This window comes from Lepidothrix coronata, unplaced genomic scaffold (assembly GCF_001604755.1).
Source record: "Lepidothrix coronata isolate B3197 unplaced genomic scaffold, Lepidothrix_coronata-1.0 Scaffold82, whole genome shotgun sequence".
Lineage (NCBI taxonomy): Eukaryota > Metazoa > Chordata > Aves > Passeriformes > Pipridae > Lepidothrix > Lepidothrix coronata.
The window spans coordinates 2,038,949-2,061,469 of NW_016690262.1; the positions used below are offsets into that span (position 1 = coordinate 2,038,949).

The window sequence follows — 22,521 nt, forward strand, 5'->3', positions numbered from 1 at the left end:
TTATGACGTCTGACTTGCCAGGATGCTTTTTAATCACTCCCACTGCATCATTTTACATGGAAAAACTAAATTTGTCCTAAATTCATATGCACATGTGAATTTTAAATATGACCTTTTGAGCTGATAAAGAAGCAGAGCATGAAACTATAGATGACACACTTACATTTATAAAGCACAGTCTTAAAATTGCCACTGAATTTATTAATACTGTCTAAGACCTGGAAATCAAGTAGCAAGAAGAGTCTGTCAGCATGAATTAATCAGTCTGATTTAAGACAATACCTCGGCATGACAAAATAGAACCTCTTAATTTACGACATCTTGTCTCAAAACCACCTCACAAACTAGATCTTTTCAGATATATTTTCCATGTTTTACCCTCCATTCATTTTCTATAGGTTTACTATGCTTACTCCCAACTAATCTAACTGAAGCATTTATACACAGCAAAACCCAAGTTCTCATACTTGATGAGCTCTGTGAAGAGCTAAATTATTTTTTTCGTGTTTCCAGACAGCTACATATCTCATTTCTTACAATATGAAAGGAATCATACAAAATGAAAATTCATCAGTATCACTATTTTAAAAATTTAGGCAAAATAAAGACAGTATGATTCCACCAAAGAGATAAAAATAAATTTCACTTGAGCTCAGCATAAAGTATAATTTCAAGCAGGCAGCTGTTTTCTTCAGTTCTTATGCTTAGATGACACTGAAAAAAGAATGGTGGAATAAAAAACCCAAAGCTGACCATTTTCTTCCTTTTCTAGGTTTTTGTTCTTTCCTCTGAATTATAAAAGGTAATAGTTTCATTTTAAGGTCTAAACCCCTTGTCATATAGTTTGTCCATACTGTTAGACCATATCAACCATAATTATTTATGAAAGTGTTCTCAGTCAGCCCATAGTTAAAGAAAAAATAACTGAAATAAGCCCATGTCTGTGGCTCTGGGCATATATGGTAATAAAATCCAGCTCATCAAGACATCTAAAATTAATTTGGATAAATACTGCAAAATGACAATGTATGAACCTACTCCAACTTGGACAATTTAAGAGACATAAAGTTCTATTGTACTACATTTTTTTCTTTTATTTGTTATCTCTATGCTCAGTCAAGAGGGAAAGCTTTCATCGTTATGGTCTGCTTTGTCCTTTCAGGACTTGTAGTAACTCCCCTGAAGTGCCTTAGCAGCTGAAATCAGGGAATTCCAGGGTATGTTTTTTATGGCACATGCTACAAATTATTAAATTCCACTTCAAAAATAAAAATTCTGTTCAAGTCTCTTTTCAAAAATGGCATTAAAATCCACACATCCATTTCCGACATGTCATTTTGAACCAGTAGTCACAGTACTTGAAATATGTAGAAGCAGGGTTAGTATTTATCATTCGGCCCTAGGTCTCTGAGCAGAGCCTGTCTGCCAGCCTAGAGAGTCAGAGAGTGACACTGAGAAGGCCTAGAAAGTGCTTAAGATTTTTAAAGGTTCTTATGACTGTCACTAAGCTCGCTGCTTCACAACAGACTGAAAAATGCGAGAGGTTTTCCAGCTGAAGTCACGTGTGTGTTAAAGAGGATTAGCATGAACAGCCAACTAACAAATGCAAGGTTTTTTTCTTTCTATTTTTTTTTAATCTTCCTTTCCTTCTATCCTGCAATAAAATATTTTTCCCCCCTCCTATTCTATATATTTTCCCCCTTTTGGAACAGCACATAAAGGAAGCTGCAAGTCATTTAACAAACGCATCCAGCACAACAGACTCTGAGGATGCAGACTGCGAAGTGAATCTCACTCGATGCAGAGAGTATTAAATCACATAACTACTGGAACAACTCAGGGTCTCAACTGCTCATTTACACAATTCAACTGTGGCATGCTTATCTCTCCATTCTCTCCTATCCCCAGTCTTAAAAACACCTTTGGGTTAGCATCCAAAGCCACTGCAGACAGAAATAAAATACAAATGGATTTGGATAAATCACACTAAAAGGCAGCCTCCAAAGTGACACCTTCATCACGGCAGAACACAGCACCACTGCTTTTGGACACTGTGCAGCTTCATTCCATCAGCTGGCCAGCTTTCACCTTCATCTGCATTTCCAAAACATTAATGGCATCACAGTTTGGCCCAGTTCTAGAAGTATTATTCACACACAGTAGGTTGTCTGAGTATGGCAAGAAAATCAGAGAAACAAACATTGTAACTAGCAGATCTCACCATTTTTCCAGGTTTGAGTAGTTTAATCAATTAGTCTCATACTTCTTCATGTTGAGGCCTTTGCACGATAACCTGATGTTCTCTTGGTGCACTCTCAACTAAAAGTTAAAAGAAAGAAAAAATAGCAAGGTTTATTTTCTGGTGGAAAAAGTGAGACCAGAGGTCTGAGGTTAATGCTGAGTTGGTATTATTCACCTTTCTCTTCTAGGAACATCTCTTTTCATAACAAAGAAGTAATTTCTGTTTCCCTCATTAACTGCTGTGCACCAGCTCAGTGCCACCATCATAGCAGTTCTTCACAGCCTGGCAAATTGGATCTGCAACAAACACCATCCACCTGCAGGAAACAGAGAGCTGCCTCCAGCTGCAGTCCCAAGAGTTTTTACACAAAAATTGCATCTGAATTACCACTATTTTAATTGCCAGAACACACCTCCACCATGAATTTGCATAAGACCTTTTGAGATATACTTCAACTCTGGAGAAAAAAAAGAAAAAAAAGATGTTTTCTTTATTTTTGCTTAAATTTTTTTTTATTTTAGACCATCCACTCATATTAAAACTCCACACTCTGCTGCTCTTTAAATTGCTTCCTTTCAGTTTAGAGGGAAGTTTTCTTAGATGTATTTTTCAACCACTTGAAGGAAATATATGAAAAAAGAAAGAGAAAAAAAACCCCCACATCTTGATCTTCACTAATTTCTATCGTAGGAAGCTTTCCCCCCATTAACGTTGTTCAATATCATTCACAAAGCAATTTGACATCTGTACACACTTAAACTATGAACATTTCAACATTTCCCCTTCAAATTCCTCAGGAAGTAGCAGTCAGGTAAAGATGAGGAAGATAAATTTCTGAATGGGACTTCTGAGAGACCGATTATAGCACATTTTATCTATTACATTAAGTTTTCTCGGGTGAAAAAAAAAGTGCCAAAGTTAAAGGAGACCCCTGGGCCTCTTACACTGTTCATTTAGGTCAGAAACCTTTGTAGTGCTTAAATATTTCAAACTAATTCCTCCAGAAGATCCTTAAATAAGTAGTGTTTTGCTTTTTTTTGGTAAAACTCTCTCAAAGTATAAAGTTTGGCTGAGCCAATCTGAGCTGCAGATAGGAGGAAGTGGTACATTAGTACAGTGAGAGACTGATCTCACTATACTTGTAAATCAACAGATCAATGCTTTGATGCAATATCTTCCTGTCTTCCTCTTCTTTCTGCAAGTGAACTTTATATGGGCCTACTCTGCTCTCAGATACGGCTCGAAAAATGGGGTAATTTGGATGTCATAATAAAATAAGCATGATTTTTCTCCATTTCCTATAATTAATATATTCTTCATTCAATTACCTTACACCAGAGAGCTTATCTATGTTTCAGACCTTGATGAGCACATAATATCCTTCAAAAGATACTTTTTTGCTGTGTTTAAAGCCTTAACTATTTGAATGCTATTAAGTTCTCACAGAGATCCTTAACTCCTTATTCAGGTAGAGTTTTCTACATAAAAGAAGAACCAATTCAGCAGATTATCAGCCATGAACTTTTTCAATATATATCCCATAGTAAATTAAACAACAAAAAGAAATCAGACAGATTTTATGGACCAAAGTAAATCTCGCAGTTCCTCATTTTGAAGCTAATGATGTTTATACATTGAAATACCTAGATCTACTACTATTCCCAGTATGTAGGCTACATGGGAAAAAGAGATGGAAACCAAATAAAAAGGAAGAAAAATTCAGCTTCATGTTCTCTTGGAAGGAGGAAAGGATGAAGGTCCATAAGCAGCTTCTTGCATTCAGTTGCTCAAAAGAAATATATGCTGGCTGCATGACAACCTCTGTCATGAACCATCAAGAAAATGCTGAACCTGAAAATATAAACCACCTCCACTGCAAAAGTGACTCTACCAGCTGGCAGCAATAATCAGGAACACCATAAATTTATTTATCATACTGCACAAGCTGCCTGGAAGAAAAGGTAAGTAATCACTACATTTACTTTCTGCACAGCAGTGCAGAAAGAAATGCATGTCTGAGTCTATGTGATTTAACTATGATTACTCCAAAATCTCATCCTGTGAAATAATCACTGACTAATCTCAGCATGTAGCTGCAGAGATACTGATGGCACTGATCACTGTTTTTACATGACTATCAAGCAATTTATTTTGTTTTAAACAGAAACAGCCCATCCTCCTTTGTCTGTTGGGTTCAGCATATTCATTATTAATAAGTAATTTGCTTATATTGATCGCTTTTCTCATAACTTTCATCATAATCCTGAGCTTGTGGCATCACTGTTTGCTATGAAAATCATTACATATTAGTGAATTTTAAACAGCAAAAGAGGCTTCTTTCAGACTATGTCAGGTTTTCTAATGCAAAATTTTTGTAATTTTCTCAAAACCTCCCTCATGTAAGTAACAAAAAAAAGGGATTTTTTCACTCTGCTTTTAAAATGAGGAAAACAATTATTAGCCTTCAAATGACTGTGGATCATAGGAGGATCCTGCAACTTCTGTTTTCAGCACCTGCCACATCCCCTTTCTTGTATTCGCAGCTAACATTACAAGTCTCACTCCTATGCTTAGCTTAAATCCCGTAGGTAGTCCCATATATTCCAGCAGTATTAAGGATCATAAAGTCATTTATCTTGGAAAAGACCTCTAAGTCACCAGTCCAACTGTTAGCCCAGCACTGCCATCTTCATCTCTAAACCATGTCACCAAGCACCACACCTAGATGCTTTTCAAACACTTCCAGGGATGGTGACTTAACCACACCCCTGTGCAGCCTGTTCCAATGCTTGACAACACCTTCCACGAAGAAATTTTTCCTAATATCCAATATAAACCTCCCCTGGTGCAACTTGAGTCATTTGCCTCTTGTCCTATCTCCTGTTACCTGGGAGAAGAGACCAACTCCCAACAGGCTACAGTCTCCTTTCAGTTAGTTCTAGAGAGCGATAAGGTCTCATCTCTCAGCCTCCTTTTCTCCAGAGTAAGCAATCCCAGCTCCCTCAGATGCTCCTCAGCAGACTCGTGTCCTTCACCATCTTCGTTGCCCTTCTCTGGACACGCTCCAGCACCTCAATGTCTTTCTTGTAGTGAGGGGCCCAAAACTGAACACAGAATTCGAGGCTGCAAGCCCTTTAAAGCAGAGATTAGGTCTTTAATTTACTAATATAAATCAACCAAACACAACAGAGATTCCTCAGAGCGCTCTGTGCATGGGCACACCCAGGCACCTTCTCATCCCAGATACACATGCTTCTGTGGCTGCTCCAGTGCCAGTGTCCATCCACAGCTGTTTGCCAATGGGGAAAGCATCTTTCCCACCAATGATGTAAGCACATCAACAAGACTTGGTCAGTTCTCACAACCCATCTGGACCTTACGCTATGGAAAACAAAGCCACACGGTACAACACACTTTCTTGTCCAGCTCTGTTGAGGGACTTGAACCAAAGACTTCCTCAATAACATGGGAAGCTGAGTGAGACCACCACTTCTTCAGTGAAATTGGTGCAACCAGCTATGTACAAAAGCAGCTCTTTAGACCACTGTAATTCGTGTACTTCTGAGAGGTATGCCTGTTCTTTTGAGAGGACACTGTCTATACAAAAAGGTTTTTTCGTTACAACCACACCCATTGGCAGTGGAGGGCAGAATATATCACTTTGTCAGCCCAAATATAGATAGCGAAATCTCTGGTATAGAAAGAGATTCACTAACAGGCGAGTACTTTTGCAGGCTTAGGTTATGTCATTTGTCATTTTTTGTATTATGCAGATACTCTGCACCTCTGCTAGACGGCATTGCCACCTCCACCATGTTCAAACCATGACACATGCCAGCATATGTTACCTAAGCCATTCCAGTGCTGGCAAGGTCAGCACGAACGCACAGCAACTCCAGTATATTTTTTTTTTTCATTTGCATCTTTTTTACAAGAAATAGAAACCCTGCCTGGAGAAAGTGGATTCATTACAATCTTTCTCCTTTTCTTCTTTCAGGTACGGGTCACCAGAGGCAGACAGAGGTTAGACTGGGCTCATAAAAACAGGCAGAACTTGTAAAGCGTGCTGCAAGAACTGTCTCATTTTCAACCTTTGCCCTCTTCTAATTTAATATGAAAACTACGTGTGATTAATTTTTTAAAACTTGGAAAAGATGATGCCTAAGGTATCTCTAATCAACTTGATGGTGAGGTACATACAATTCTGCTGCAGTCCTGCATGGCAAATAAGTTACACAGAATTTTAATATAGCAATTACCACCTGCCACTTCAAGATAACAATTAGCTAGCAACCCATTTAAGACTCGTGTATGTGCATCAATGAGAGGGATAAATTGCAAGTTCCAGAAGAAGAGGCAGCAGAATGAGGTTTTTGCCAGATGAACTACCCCTTAATACTTCAAGTAGGGTAAAAGTAAAGTATACCCACTGCAAAGCTTCAGCATCAGATAATGGAAAAACAAGAAACAGAACCACCGATCCACATAAGAACTCCTAACTTTAAAATGAATCCAGCAGTCTGGCAAACAGACTGGCATGGACATATCTCTGGGCAGAGAGAATATTGATAACCGAGGAAACAGACACTGGGAGAAGTGGAAAGGAGAGTTTGGAGCGCACGCCTAATCCAGGGAAAAGAGGAACTTGGAAAAATGTCATCATTTTCCCCTCTTGTGCTTGTCTTTCTGACCTGACCCTGAGCTCCTCTGCCTTTCAGACACATCTGTATAATCCTTCTGGGCCACAGAAGGGTCTCACAACAAAAGGTGGTGCAGTTCCCCTGCTTATCTATTGTTACACAGCCCAGTTTTAAACCAAGTACATCCATATGGACAGTCAGAAGTCATTGGTTATTTTTAAGCTCCACCTCTCTAGGAAAAGTTTTGGTTTGTTAACTATCAGTGGAAGTAATTGTGTGTACTCTAGAGTATGTCAAGACACTGTTATGTTAGATCAAGTCTATGGCAAGCTCCTCTAGCAACACAAAAGTATCACTGTGTATTACTATGACACTGTGATGGACAAAATTTGGCAGATCTTGTTTAAGGAATAAAAATGCAAGAAGCTACTCTTGGTGGCAAAAAACCCCAAAACATCATTACCCATATAAGCACTGCTAGTTTCACAACAGCCATAGATGTATTTAGAAAAACAAGAGGTGACAGTGAGAAAAGTTGTAGTGTATCAGAAAACTGCAGGGTTTTCACCTGTGGGTAGATGCTGAGACAATTAATTTGTTGCAATGAATCCTCTATGTTTTCTTTTTAGAGTATGAACCCAGCATGTGCACAAAATTCTATCCAAACTCTCTATCCTTGGTATTTAATATAGGATATATACATATACATAAAAACACAACTGTACACTACTTAAAATTAGTAGGATGACAACCATTTGAGCTGTAGACAGCATGAAAATTCCTATGTGAGAATTCTCACTAGAAATTTCTGAGCATGAGATTTGTCCTCCTCCATTAGAAAACTGCAAGAAATTCCTAAAACAGAAACAGAAGCTGGAATGTAGATTCAGAGTTTCCAAAAGACTTTTACAGATTTTGTCCATTCAATGCAATAAAGTAAGTTCAGTAATTAAGAAAAATAAAAGGAAAGTTCTGCCACAGATTAAAAATTGAAAAAGAGCACTTTTTAAGGCAGAAGATCACTGAGTTACAATAAACTCAATAGAGTTGAAATAACACTGATGCTCTTTGCTGTCTTTACTGGTGAATTGAGAAATGGGGTAAAATGGGGAAATTGCTGACAGCACAGAAGTAGTACAAATTGTAAGAAAAAACAAATTCCAAAGTCACAGTAGTACTAAAGTAGGAGACATTACAGTGCCAGATAAAACCTATCTAAGTGAAAGCCATCTATGAACACAGCTCTCTTATGAATTACCATGTTTTCAACACCTCAGGACAAAATACATGAGAAAAATTGTGCTGTTACTGCAGATGAGCAGTAGTGGAACTTCTACTCAATGCATAAAAGAGGTCAGAGGAAGAATATTCAATAACACACTTTAAAATGTCATTACTGAACATCTCCAAAAATACACTTTTTATTACCATTTGCAGCTTTATGAAGATGTGACGCTCCATGTCTACTCCACACCTACTTTTGGTCTTGAATACACAATCACACACTAACAGAAACTGAGACAACTTTGCACCGTATTCCTCAGGATTTTAAAGAATGACTTTGCAGAACAGATCTTCTGCTAAAAGCTTGGTTCATCCTGTGTTTAAAGTCTGCTTTCAAAAATACACATAAAACAGACCAGCAGTTAACATTTCTCTTTTAAAGTCTACTGTTCACTGCATAGCTTCCGTACTGCTCCTCTGCTGAAAACTCTATAAATGAATAAGTATGGGAGACAGACATTTTGTAAGGTGGGAGAATAACATGATACATTCCTCACTTTCCCCTAACTGCCTCATACTCGGGTCCTCTTTCTGGAAATTGCTTATCACTGCATGTCATGAATGCCAGGTCAAAAAGATTTGAGGTCCATGAGCAAGCATTTCTACACCTTCCAGCTTTGCTTCTAGCAGTGCTTTGTCCATCACACACTCAAACATACTTAAAATCAAAATGATGATGTTACAGAGTTATTCATCATCTTTATGGATAACTAAACAATATTGTAAATGCAGTTTTTAGTTTTACTTCCATGTCGTGTTAGGATTAATATTTTCATTTTCAAAGAAACCTCTTTGATAGTTTAAAGAATAGTAGAAGAAAAATCTAAAGAACATTTAATTGTCACTGTCACATTCCCAGCTCTTGATCCTTTGGTACTTAAAATTGTCTCCCTCAACCCAAAAGTACACCAAAATAAGAGTAAATATTACCAGGACTGAATGTAAAGAAAGAGGATCAGCTTAGGCTGCAACTGAGGTCAAAACATTCAGCAACTTCTGAAAGTGTAATAAATACAGTGAGAAAAGATACAGAAAAATCCACCGTACAAGGGAATAGCTACATATGAGTGACCAGAGTAAAGGCTAAGCTGTGCAGTCACCTTGCTGCTCTGGCAGGGGATGCCAAGGCTAGGTTTTTGGCTGAACAGGAAACTGCTAAGGCATGACCATTGCAACGAGGGCATGGCAATAAGCACCTCTAATCTTGTATCCCCTAGATAGCTTTTGACAATGAAGTGTCTAACACATTTGGCGTTTGTTTTTTTTTTTTTTAACCGTGTCAGGTAGTAATTTTTTTGTGTTAAGAGTAATATCAGGCAATACTGGCACCACTATTTCAAGTTGTAGGACTGTAGAGCCATTTACATTCTGTTTCAATGCAGTGTCGAGATTACTGTGAGACAGTTCACAGCAGCAGCAGTTTCACGAAAGCCAAGTAATTATACAGTTAGCTTTCCTTCAAAATGCATTCCATAGCTGCTACAACCTGTGAAGAACTTTCTGCAATGTGTGGAGTATCTCTGAAAGTCACACGCTAGCCAAAATATGTCTGGTTTCCCTTTAATCCCATTGATAAGTTTCCAAAATTATGTTATAGTTCAATTACATTATTCTTCTGGAGAAGAATAATAAGAATATAACAGGAGATGAGGGTGGCTCATTAAGTCATTGCTCAAGTCTGCAGTTGTACTTCAGTTATAACATGCTTTTTCATCACTGATGCAAGGGAGAGATGGTGTCACTTTTCAAATCCAATGGAGAAAGATGGAAAATTTCCACCCTCTACAGCTAGTTGCTTTGGGAGCCACAGCCAGAATAGCTCTGCAAAGACCTGATTCACCACAAATCCAGCCCTGGGCATGCTCTGGGCATCACGGCTCTGGCTCCAGCTGCCTGCCCTCAACCTGTCTGCTGTCCTGCCTCCCTCGTCCAGGCAAGGCACCACTTTGGAAGAGACATGTACAGTCCTGTCTGCTATGGAAACATCTAGATCCCAGTCCTGGGGCACTTGCTGGTACATCATGTCCTTTTCAAATCTCTGGAGGAACAGACTGGACATCCAGTTCTGTTTGCTCTGTATCAATTCAGTGCATTCATCTGTAAGCAAGAATGCAAGAGAAGTAGTGTTGGGTTGCATGCCTCCACACACACACATCTCCTGACAGGTTCTGCTTCTCTTCCTGACCTCCTCTGCCCCTCTAGCTACTTCCCAAGGCATCCCAGCTGTCATTTTCCTGCAGAAGCTGGGTGCTTTCCTGAAGTCACATAATGGGTAAGGTTGGAAGTGACCATAGTGGGATATCTGGTCCAACCTCCCTCCTGAAGCAGGGTCATCCCAGAGTACATGGCACAGTATTGTATCCAGACTGTCCTTGAGTATCTCCAGCAAGGGAGACTCCACAACCTGTCTGGGCAATCTGTTCCAGTGCATGATCACCTTCACAGTAAAGAAGTTCTTCTTCATGTTCAGATGAAACTTCCAGTGTATCGGTTTTTGCCCTTTGCCTCTTGTCCTTTTGCTTGGCACCCCTGAGATTAGCCTGGCTCCATCTTCTTGGCACCCTCCCTTCAGATACTTACTTATAGACACTGATGAGGTTCCCTCTTAGTCATCTCTTTTCAAGGCTGAACAGGTCCAACTCTCTCAACCTTTCCTTATAAGAGAAATGCTCCAGTCTCTTAATTATCTTTGTTGTCTTCTGCTGGACCTGCTTCAGGAACTCCACGTCTCCCTTGTACTGAGGAGCCCAGAACTGGACACAACACTCCAGATGCACCTCACCAGGGCTGAGTAGAGGGGCAGGATCACCACCCTCGACCTGCTGGCAATGCTCTTCCTAATGCACCCCAGGATACCATTGGCTTTCTTGGCCACAAGGGCACACTGCTGGCTCACAGACAACTTGTTGTCCACAAGGACCCCCAAGTCCTTCTCCACAGAGCTGCTTTCCAGCACGTCCACCTCTAGCCTGTCCTGGTACACAAGTTTATTCTTCCCCGGGTGCAGGACCCTGCATTTGCCTTTGTTCAATTTCAGACAATTCTCTGCCCATCTCTCCAACCCGCTGAGGTCCTTCTGAAGGGCAGCACAGCTCTCTGGGGTATCAGGCACTCCTCTCAGCTTTGTGTCATCAGCAAACTTGCTGAGAAGGAATCTACCCCCTCATTCAAGTAATTGATGAAAAAGTTAATACAGAGTCCAAGATCTGTTCTCTGCTGCTTTCCTTCCTCCCTCTTTTCAAGATGTTGAATGCCACTGTTTTGTGGACCCCACAGCTATGGTCCAGAGAAGTTTTGGATGCCCCCTCCCTGGAACTGTTCAAGACCAGCTTGGATGAGGCTTTAAGCAATCTGGTCTAGTGGAAGGTGTCCCTGCCTGTGGCAGGAGGGGTGGAACTAGGTGATTTTTAAAGTCCCTTCCAATCCAAACCATTCTATGATTGATTACCATGTCCCAAAGCCACATCTTCCATGTTAATGGTGAGCAGATCCGTCTGTGCATCACCCTGGCTGATCATTCCAGTGCTTGGAGCAAGAAGTTATTCTTGATGCCCTCTAGAAATCTGCTTGACTATTTGTGTTCTGCCATCCTGAAAGCAGATCTCAGGATAAAACAGTGTGGTTTAATAGCGTAGAAGGCTGTGTTAGGTTAATGGTTGAATTCTACGATCTTAAAGGTCTTTTGCAACCTAAATGACTCTATGATTCTTTCAAATAAACAATAAATTCAAAGTCCAGTTAGGATCACTAAAGATCGGGTAGCAACTTCATAAAATTAACTGTGTCAGTGACAGCGTCATAATTATGTTTCTGCTAAGATAATTGCGGCTCAATGACCAGCAGTTCCTGCAGGCCCCCTGCTCCCCCACCTTCCTCCCTCCCTTCTCCATTTCTTCTATAAAACTTGCCAATGCAAGTTTCTTAACACACTCTTAAGAGCCTATTGCATTTCAGGGGTGGGCAAAGTCGACTTTGTACAGCTCAGTCTTTCCATGTGCTGTGGAGACTCATTAAGTTAAAGCAAGCGCATCAATATGAGTTTTTTCTCTTAGAAGGCACTTTATTATCTTCAGACTGTCCTGTGACAACTGTTCTCTTTCTAAAATCAAAGCTTTCAGTAAACTAAGACAATTTCCCAATAGGATAACTTGCATAAATTTTTACTGCGTGTTTTTTTCTAATATTCTAATAGAATATGTAATGTAATATTAGATAAATAAAATATTCTAATTTCACAAATAGCCTTTCTTGGGCTCCAGGCAGAAGAGCTCATGAGCTCCTAGCACATCCCAGTTCCAGGAGGTAGCATAAATTACTCATGTCTACATACCTCCTCCTACCTACCAACAAAACATCACCACAGACACACTAAAGAAAGGTGCATAAAGTCAAAAAGTAGCACCTATGATACTCACTGATACTCTGTTGTTCTGCAGTTGCTTTCTTTCAACTGCAGTGCTTTTTTGTATTATATTTGGTTTGGTTTGTACAAGAGAAAAAAGTCCTTTCCTACATCAAAATTATTCTGAATAAATCCACAGAAACTTGTGAGGACACAGCACCACCTAATCTGGAATCAGACTTAGGCACAAAGTCAGGATTTACAAATCTGGTTGTAAAATTTATGGCAGCACTTAAAAATGGCACAGTTTAATTAAAATATGAGATGCTAGGGTGGATTCCCCCCCCCCCTTATTATAGTTTCATGGCCAGACCGCTGTGGTAACTGAGGATTCATCTTCATATGATCTTCTTCATAATTATTTTTCTTTGTTTATTGTTCAAACTGAGTTTTGTTTCCATCTTCCATTTCATTTTAGAGATTTTGATCTTACTAGCAGCCTGGAGAGCCTAGTTTAATTCTTCTACATGTTAGGACCAAAGAAGAGAAATAATTAAAAAGAAAAACTGAGAAGTACAAAGAAGATTCGAAATGGGGGGGCTGAGAGCACAACAACAATAATTGCCAATAAACTTACACCTCATCAGCAAGCAGAGTTATTGAAGTATTATTCCAAGCAGTATTCGCTTACCTGAGTAATTCTGCCTTTCCTGACTTGGTCTGGAAGAGAGTTCTTACCGTATTTTCATCAGGCCCTCACACATCTAAATTTCCTGTGTGATAACTTTAGGTTACATTGTGCCTAACAGGAGTCCTCACATGAAGAGTTTGTTCAAAACCAGGAATTATTTCTGTCACATATTCCCTTTATTCCCCTATTTTCATGGAAAAATTTCACCAAGCTTTACAGTCTTGCAAGACTAAATCCTGATGTCCTAAGAGGGAAAAATATGCTGTATCCAGGGAAACAATACATTAGTTTTTATTTCAATGTGAAACAATTAATTTGAAAATTGGCATAAATGCATGCATTTTTTTCTCTGAAAATAAAATGGAATTATTTGCTTTGACTACACAAAGGCATAAATGATTGTGTTGGCCATGCACTTAATCTATTACTCCCCTGTGGCAGACAGTACTTCTTGGCCAGTAGTTAACTACTGTATAGGTACTAAGGTAACTTATGATCCTTTTTCTGTACCATAGCTTTTGCTATTTTTATCAGCTGTAGCAGCTGTCATATTTTAAGGTAGTTTTGATACAACATGGAACCAAAGAGGTGCCCATTTAAACAACTTCTCAAAAGCTTACTGCAATTTTTTCCTATTTATTCACTTAGGCTCCTCTTAAGAAAACCCACATAACAATTTAAAGAACACATAGCCCCTCTTTGTGAACTGAAATCCAATACAAAATGAATGTCTTCTATTTATTACAGAAATTATGAGTTCTGAGTTTGAAGTGGGCTACAGTTAAAATGTGTTAACCAAGGTATTCTTCCCTTATAATGGTGATAGCCAAAATGTTATCCCCAAATTTGGCCTTGCTGATGTTTTAAAACTTTTTTAAAAGCACTAGCAGACATAAAAGACTACTCTGTCAGTAAGGGAAGAGGAGATCAGAATCTGTCATAAAAAAGATCTTAATAAAGCAGAAGAAGGGCCAGGAGGTCACTGTTAAATTCTCACAGCTTTAAGAGGAATTCATGGGCCTAGACACTAATGTTTCATCCATATGCAATGCTTTCAGGTATCTTTCTGCCTCAGCTGATGTTCCAGCTGTGCATGGGTATCCCACAGATCCTGTATCACATCTCCCAACCATACAGAGGTTTTATCAGCAAGTATAGGTGTCTACTACAGTTAAGTACCTGAATCACTTCCCTTTTATCTCTTTCACTGCCTGCAAACTGCAAGCTTGTAAAAACATTCCTTGTGGCAGTACTACTCCTGATACTGCATCATCCATCACAGTCTATTGGCACTGGGACACTCAATATTTTGTCTTAGAAAAATGTGAGATTTCCTCTTCTTCCACTTGTATAATGCAGTATTACCAAAAGGGCACGCAGCATTTCCAGCAGTGTCCTTGAGGTAAGTGTATTTGTTCCTCAAATTTATGAATCAAAAGGACAGATCTCATTGCAAAGTGCTTCAGAACAAGGCATAATTTAAAGAACCGAATTGCAGCTTCCATGGCAATGTTCCAACTGTATCTCATGTCCAACAAAAGGAAGTCCAGGCACCTGGATTAGACAGCAGCTGTGGCATGTTCCCCCAGGCATCTGGAAAGGAGATCCATGACTCCAAGGCACACTGCAAAGTTCCTCTGCAAGTTACCTAGATGCCACTGCTTATAACATTCAAAGTGCACTTCCTGCCTAAAATTATCCCTGACTCCTGTGTACAGAAGAAGTGAGAAGAAAGAAAGATTAGAATTTAGAAAACAAACAGAATTATTCTCCCTAACTATTGGGGTTTCAAGAGACTGGCAGAAATTACCAGCAAAGACATTTGCTTTGAATTACAAAGACCATCAGGGAGACAGACTTGTTAAGATTTCAAAATTGCTTTTGTTCCATTTCCACCAAAGAAATCACAGTGCTCAACACTTCTAATTTTCAATCACAGCGAGGCAGCCTTGATCCCATACTCTCTTATTAATTCTTCCTTCTCACCATCCCAAGCAGCTGTATTAGTTCACCATTTTTTAACATGTTTTCATCCTGCACGATCTAGATACCAAGGGCCAAACTGAGAACTTCTATTACAGGTATCAAATTGGATGATGGGCTTCAAACTGCTTCTATTAACAGGGAACAGTTGATCATTTATTAGCGATGTGCTTTCAGCTTGAGACACTGCTGCTGTTTTGCACCTAAGAGGCAATTCAGCCTCCTAGACATTTTTATGCCTCTTTTATTTCAGCCTCTTAGACATCTTTAACCTTGCCTAGAGCCAAAAGGTCAATACATTGGAGCTGCATTATAACACAGATAACACACAGAGGTAAATCTTATTCCACAGATGCATCCTGAGACAGAGTATCCCACTGCATTTTCCTTTAGTTGGAGCTATTTATGACCAATACACACACAAGCTTTCAAAGAGAGTGAAGGGAAAGAGGGACCAAATATGCTTTTTAAAGAATAGGGTATATTCAGAAATAGCTATCGTAGTAATTAATATTCACTTGTCTCCTAGGTATAGACAGTGACGCGCAGGAAAATTGGGATATGTCAGGTTTTGTATCCAATTACCTTTAATTCCATACCTTCATGTTTGCTTCTTACAGGACTGTGGCTGTAAACCTGGTTTTTCTTACGGAGAGCACAAATTGTTTGCAATACGACAAGCCAAGAAAGGCCAGCATTTTCAAGCAAGCCTGGACATCAAGTAAGTGAACATTCATATTCACATCTTTTGGTTCCTTCAGGCTACTACTTCTCCTAGGTTTATGACCATTCTGAATTTCCCCAAAACATATATTTATCTGTCAACATTTCAGTTTAGATGACTAAGCTTTGGCGGGTCACAAAAGGTAGGCTTCGTAATATTCAACTGTAGATTGCATCATAGGCCCTGTTAAACAGACAGCAGAGAAAAAAAGACCTTTTTAGGGCCATGGCCATTTGATCTTTTTCACACATCTACCTTTACAATGAGATCAGTCATGCCCTAGACACTCATCCTTTTTTCTGCTGCCTGCAAATGGAGTCTCTTGGTTTACTCAGGTACACACCAAGCTCTATGTTTGAGCAAATCAATCACAGCCAAAGAGGCAAAGGGCAAACTTCCACTGCCCCGTGGAGGGCTGGGTGGAGGTCCCTGAGCCAGTAGTTACCAAGCTGGACAGAGAGACATAGAGCAAAATTAGTCTGGGACCCAAGAGCAGCAGAGTGCTGCACTCAGGACAGTAAATTCTCCTTTCCAGACAGCTCTGCTTGCAAAGCCACCATCACAAGGAATACTCCTCCGGAGGAAAAAAATAACATCTTATTCCTACTTGTTGAACATAAATAATCTCATACTATTCAACTTCAAGTGAGGCCCACTAATGTACTATTTACAGTGACTAATTGCTGTCAGAATGCTTACAGGTGTATATTTGAGTTTCAATTATATTTTAAATGCCTAGAAAAAAAGATACTATTCATAATGCTAAAAAAATATTCTACAATAAAAAGTAGATAAATGTCCCTTGGATTGCAGAATTGCACTTTTTAAAACCTGGTGCAAAGCTTGTATTTCGGTATCTCTGGATACTTAAAGGTAAATTACTGTTTCATTTTTTTAACAAGCTTGGTAGCTTTTTAACTTCACAGGTATAGATCATTATACCTCACTTCTAAAACAGAGGTCTACAATCCTAAATATCAGTTTATGAAAACACAGGTTAATTTACAAGACCTCACATTTAAAGATTTCTGGAAATGAATTTTAAAAAAGAATACAAAAAAACCAACATCCTACCCAAAAAAATCCAACTAAAAACTTTCCTGCAGTAGGAGTCCCTATAAACAAATAGTGAAAAGTAACAAATCACCCTCTAACAGCATGCAGTGAAATAAAGTCTTTCAAATAACAAAAGATTACTTAACCCATTGAGAAAGGAACTGCTGTCATGCTTGGATGCGATTTCAAAGGGAAACATTTTATAACTGGTGACTTAAACAGGAAAGGTTTTGCTGATCTTCTCTCTGTGGCATTTATGAGCTTAATTTCTATCTCCTTTAGGTGCTAATGGGGGTAGGAAAAATAGTTATTAAGAAATACTTATTTGAGGATCTTTGTTGGAGATCTTCAACAGATTTTTTTTTTTTTAAGCACCTGAGATCTGAGTTTAAAATTATTAATAACTGGTGAACAAAAAACAGTTCTCTGCATTTGTTTCCTCTACTTAGAGTCTGACCGTTTTCGGGGAATATATTTTGGATGTGACATCATGTGAAATCAGACTGCATTTACTTTAGGAATGTCTCCAAGCTGTAACAAATTCACTGGCAGTTAAAATCCCCTTGGAAGTTAATGGCTCCTGCAGTTATGTTGAGACTTTACTCAGAAAATTAACTTCAGACACTGTTGAGCTAGAGATCCATGACAGTAGTCTCCAGAACAAGTCTGATCACTCTGCAAACAGCACTACTTCCATAATAACTGTCAGTCCTGTAAATTTAGCATTAGAACTCAAACATACAGGTCATGTATTTTGTTCCCAGCACACCACCAAAAAGAAAAGGACTGTGTGTGCTTCTTGTCTCCTGAGGAAGGACAGAATGACACTTGTCAAGGTCTGACATCGCACATCATATAATGCCTGACCCTTGAGATGTCCACTAGGATTAACTACTCCTACGTGTAATGGTTAAATTTCAAGAAGTAATGAAAAATGAGAGAGAATAATGGGATGAATTGGAGAAGAGAAAAATACATTAAACTTCCTGCCCATAGCCCACCTGCTCAAGTGGGGCTGGCTGACTTCATTTTGCTGAGTTCCTTCTGTTCTCACAGAGACCCCACTCACAGACTTCCAATGGTCTCTTCTGGAAGCTTCAATCCTTCAGCTATTAAATACCATAACAAACTGTAACATCTGCCCTGGAGAAAAAAAAACCACCTGGCAGGAGGAGTAATTTTATTGCTTTATAGACCTCATGCCCTTATAATTATCAGAGCTATAGGAAGCTAATACCTGCCCTACAACACAAGGTACCCAACAGGCCAGTGCTCAGCAAAACACTTTGGGCTAGTAACATTGTAAACAAATAAATGTATAGTGCTATAACAGCTTTGTCTACCTACTTAATCACATATTAGTCATTTGTTTTGCTTCTGTGAGCATCTCAAGGGAAGGAATTTAAAGAGTACCTTCTATGGAAAAAATTAAGCTCATTTAAAACCTGAAAATTATTTTAGATAAGAAATTTCACTGTATTGCAACTGTTTCACACCTGGGATTTTCTTTCTTACTGAGCAATGCATGATAGAATAGTTTTCCTAAAAAATAGTAAATCAATTACTTTTATCCACATTTCTATGCTCTTCTCCATTTCTTTGAAATATGGATGATCAGCCTAGGATGTAGTTCAATATGTCCAACTTATGGACCATATTTTATACAGGATCCACTCAAACTCAGTAAAACTTAAAAAAAAAAAACAGCAAGCAAATATTGATGTCTTTTTGTTGCTTCTATCAATTTCCTGAAGTTACTCTTGAAGATTTATGTCTATAAAAGGTGAACAGCTAGAAAATACAGCAGGTGGAAATTGGAATTTTTTTATTATTGTAATAGGAAATATGCCACAACAAGTCAAACATTAAGCACTTTATGGATTTTCTTTTTCCCTGGGTAATTCCCTTGCTCCTGGAATACACAAAGGATTTTTGTTTTTATTAAGAAGAGAAGTTGATTTTGTTTTTTGGATCACTGAAAACATATTACCAAATTTGACGATTTTATTCTTATTTATGTATCCCCTATTGTCCATCAGTATGTTCAAGCAAATAGAGTTTAAATAATTTGCCATTTTATCTTAAGAGAGGGGAAAATGTGTTTTTCTAATCAGGACTACATAGATACAAACAGCTGAGTGAAAAATCTCCAAGATTCCAAAACAGGGTTAGCTTAGTTGAAGGGCAACTGGAGTTTTGACATACTTCTCCTTTTACCAGTGTGTCCATAATACAGCACATATCAAGGCTGCCACCTGAACGACACATTTTTGAGTTGGGCATGATATCTGCATTCAGAGGAAGCTCTCAGTCACTGAGTGACAGCAGATATTGCAGCCACTCATCCTTAAAGAAAACATATTTTCTGTTAATACCCACAAGTGCTCTGCTAACAGGAATTTCCAAAATCTGGATTATAATGGTTTCAACATGCTTTATTGATCTACTTTATTTCTTTATTGGAGTGTGGCTCGAAGCAAGATGATCTCTTTTATATAATGTCCTGACCTTCCCCTAAGCTTGGCAAAATCTCAGCTGAAAGTATGGATGTCATGTAAAAATAGACTTTGAAAAGGCTTTTGAAAAATCATTCTCCAGCTAAAGGTCACTGAATACTATTTAAATTATATAAAAGGACTGGGAATTAAGATTATGCACCTTTGGCTGCTTTCCTGCTTTACGGAATGTGAGGACAATTAATAACGCAAAGAGCTTACAGTATTTAACGATGCAAAGTGCTTAGCAGAAATACCCATGCTATTTCCAAAACACCACAACAGAGACTAAACCAGAGACTGAACAGTTTTGCTATTCTGCCTGCACAGGATATAATTGTTCCTTCTTGACTTTTGAAAGCACTACACTCACAACTTCTTTCCTGAATAAGACAAACACAATCCAAATTCCTCCTGCTTAATCATATCGGAATCAGAGAATAGTCTGGGTTAGAAAGGTGGGTTTAAAGGTCACCCAGTCCAACTCCCCTGCAATGAGCTGGGACATCTTCAAATATATAAGGTTACTCAAAGCCCCATCCAATCTGGACTTGAACACTTCCAGAGTTGGGTCATCCACAACTTCTCTGGGCAACCTGTGCCAGTGTTTTATCACCCTCTTCGCAGTATCTAACTGAAACCAGCCCTCTTTCAGTTTACAGCCAAAAATTTGACAGCTCTGGGTCTCACACTTATGTACGTGCTTGTTAGAGAAAGAAGAGAGGCAGGAGCTGCAGAAGTCAATATGTTATTGTAACGCTTCCCTGAGGCACGTGCTCAGAATAACAGATCTGAATGGGGAAAAAGATGGAGCATAAGAAATAACAAAGCTTCAGAGGCGATAAAGAAAACATTTAGTTGACAACTTCACTTGCAGCCCCTCAGTAACAGTTTTTACAGAAGAAGCTGAAAAAATATAAAGCTGAATGTATGAAAACAAAAGTTGGAGAAGACTGATAGGAGAAAACGAGTCAGAATTGCTGGGCAGTTCAGGACTTGGGAATAGCAATGCCTTCCCTTTTCCCCACTCTCCTTCCAAGGCAGGTCATTATTGTGGATTGTAATCCCTTGGTACAGTAATTAGACACGCTGGGACTCGCTGTGTAACAAGGGTTATGTGGAAAAGAGGTTTGGAGGAGTCTGCTGGGAGTCTAGTGCAAGCCTGTCCATGGCTGTGGTGCCTTTTCCACCCTAAACACTATGCAAGCCCATGGGAGGCACCATGGTTATCTTCATCCATTAATCTTGGGCAGAACAAGAAAGAGACACCCTAGTTGGAAGGATAGGAATAAGGAAAACACTGGAAGAAGTAAGAACACCCCCAACACCACACCTGACTAATGCAGTGTCTAACACTCACTTCAGAGAGAGAAACAGACTGAATATCTGATGACCTATATTCACATCTGTCATACTAAAAAAAAAAGGCAATCTAAAATAAAATTTGGCCCAAACCCACGCCAACTCCTACATTAAATGGAGACTTTCCTGAGTTACTAACCTGATCAAATATTTCTTACTCTAGAAGCCAAGTGATTGAATAAATGTGGAATAATGAAATAATCTAGCTAATGGTTTAAATTAACTGACAACAAACAACCCCTTATTCCTTCAGGAGGTTCTACAAAAGAAAGAAGAGAAAGTGAGCAGATCCAAATAGAGAAGTGGAACATTTTATTTCAGAGATTAGCAAATTCTTCTGGGGGATTTGAACAGATTTTTCCTAACTATCGTGCAAGTGTACTTAGTGCATAATTAATCTGAATCTAGCCCTGTACTTCTACTTGGCTCATTCTCAGCAGACTAAAATGAGTGAAGAGATACATCAGGGCTAATATTTTTCTGTGCCAAGGAATATCTGATTTGGCATCTTAGAACTTAGAACTTTATGGCATCTCATAACTTTAAAATATTGGGATATGAATTAGTTGTAAGAAAAGCATGGGGATTTTGATGGAATAAAGTTTTAGAGTATAAGGATGTGGTTCACTGGCACTGCTGCTGTTTCCCTACCCGCCTCTCCACCCCTTGCACCATTCTGGCCATCTACATCTTTATTTTTCCAGTGCTCAGAGTTAACAGGAGCTGCACTCCCGATTTTACTCTCTGGCAGGAGCTGAGTACCAGCAGTACTACCTCTGTGCTTCTCACTAGCTAATACATAAAAATAAGATGCAATGGCTGGAAAACAATAAAAAAAAATATGAAGAGAACCAAGGAGAAAAATTTCAGTTTCTGATAAAACCTTTCACAATATAGTTTGTCCCACTTACCCATATCTCCTCCATTTTCTGATGTTCTTTCTCATTATTCATGTTTGCTGAGCATGTACTGCCACAACATTCTATAGCAAGGTTCTTTCAGCTCCACTTCCAATACAACTAGCTTTTTCAGCATAAAAGACAAGAACAACCATCTGTCTTTTCTTTTTAATGGATTTCATACCAGGAGGACAGGCAGTACTATTTAGCAGTGCTGTTTTTGTCATCATAAGCAGAAACAGAAGAGGTTTGAGCTACATCTGTATTACCAGGCCTGGCAGGAGTGCATGCCCTCTCCCAGTTCCGCATTTGCACGTGTCCCAAGCCATCTTTTACTCCCAAAATCTAGCTTCTGTACAAAGGACACCATAGTTGACCCCAGCACACAGTCTAGATGTAGTTGAGGTAAAGTCCTGAAGCGTGCTACCAGATAAATTTCATCAGGCAAATCAACTTCAATCTTACTTGAATTTGGGAAGTTGATCAAGAAAAATACAAGCACAACTGACAAAGTTCAGCAACTTCTCCCTTACCAATAAAGACTTTGGCTGTGACTGACATTTCTAAGAGGCTGGCAAGACTTTTCAGATGATTGGCATTCCTCAGCCTGTAGACTGCAGGACATCAGGAAACCATTCATAAATGGCAGTTATCGTTTTTAATAAAACCACATAGAGACTCCTACAAATAAAAGCCAGTCACCAGACAAATTCAAATTACAGCTAAATTTTTTTAAGTTAGCTAATTGGCATACAGTGGATTTTTGTCCATGATAGTTGATCCTTACATTGAGAACAATAGGG

General features: G+C 38.9%; 1 protein-coding gene across 4 annotated transcripts in view; it reads right to left on the minus strand.

Moving 5' to 3' along the window:
* The window catches only part of SLC7A11 (solute carrier family 7 member 11), a 286,050-nt gene that overhangs the window by 69,484 nt on the left and 194,045 nt on the right, over positions 1-22,521 (minus strand). For 2 of the 4 annotated variants that reach the window (XM_017820391.1, XM_017820390.1), the window contains exon 6: positions 2,222-2,319. The gene's annotated coding sequence lies outside the window, so the exon portion shown is untranslated. Of the gene's footprint in view, positions 1-2,221; positions 2,320-2,416; positions 2,559-2,654; positions 2,692-15,781; positions 16,090-22,521 lie in introns of those variants that run through there. The other 2 variants (XM_017820393.1, XM_017820394.1) reach the window with 2 other exon arrangements.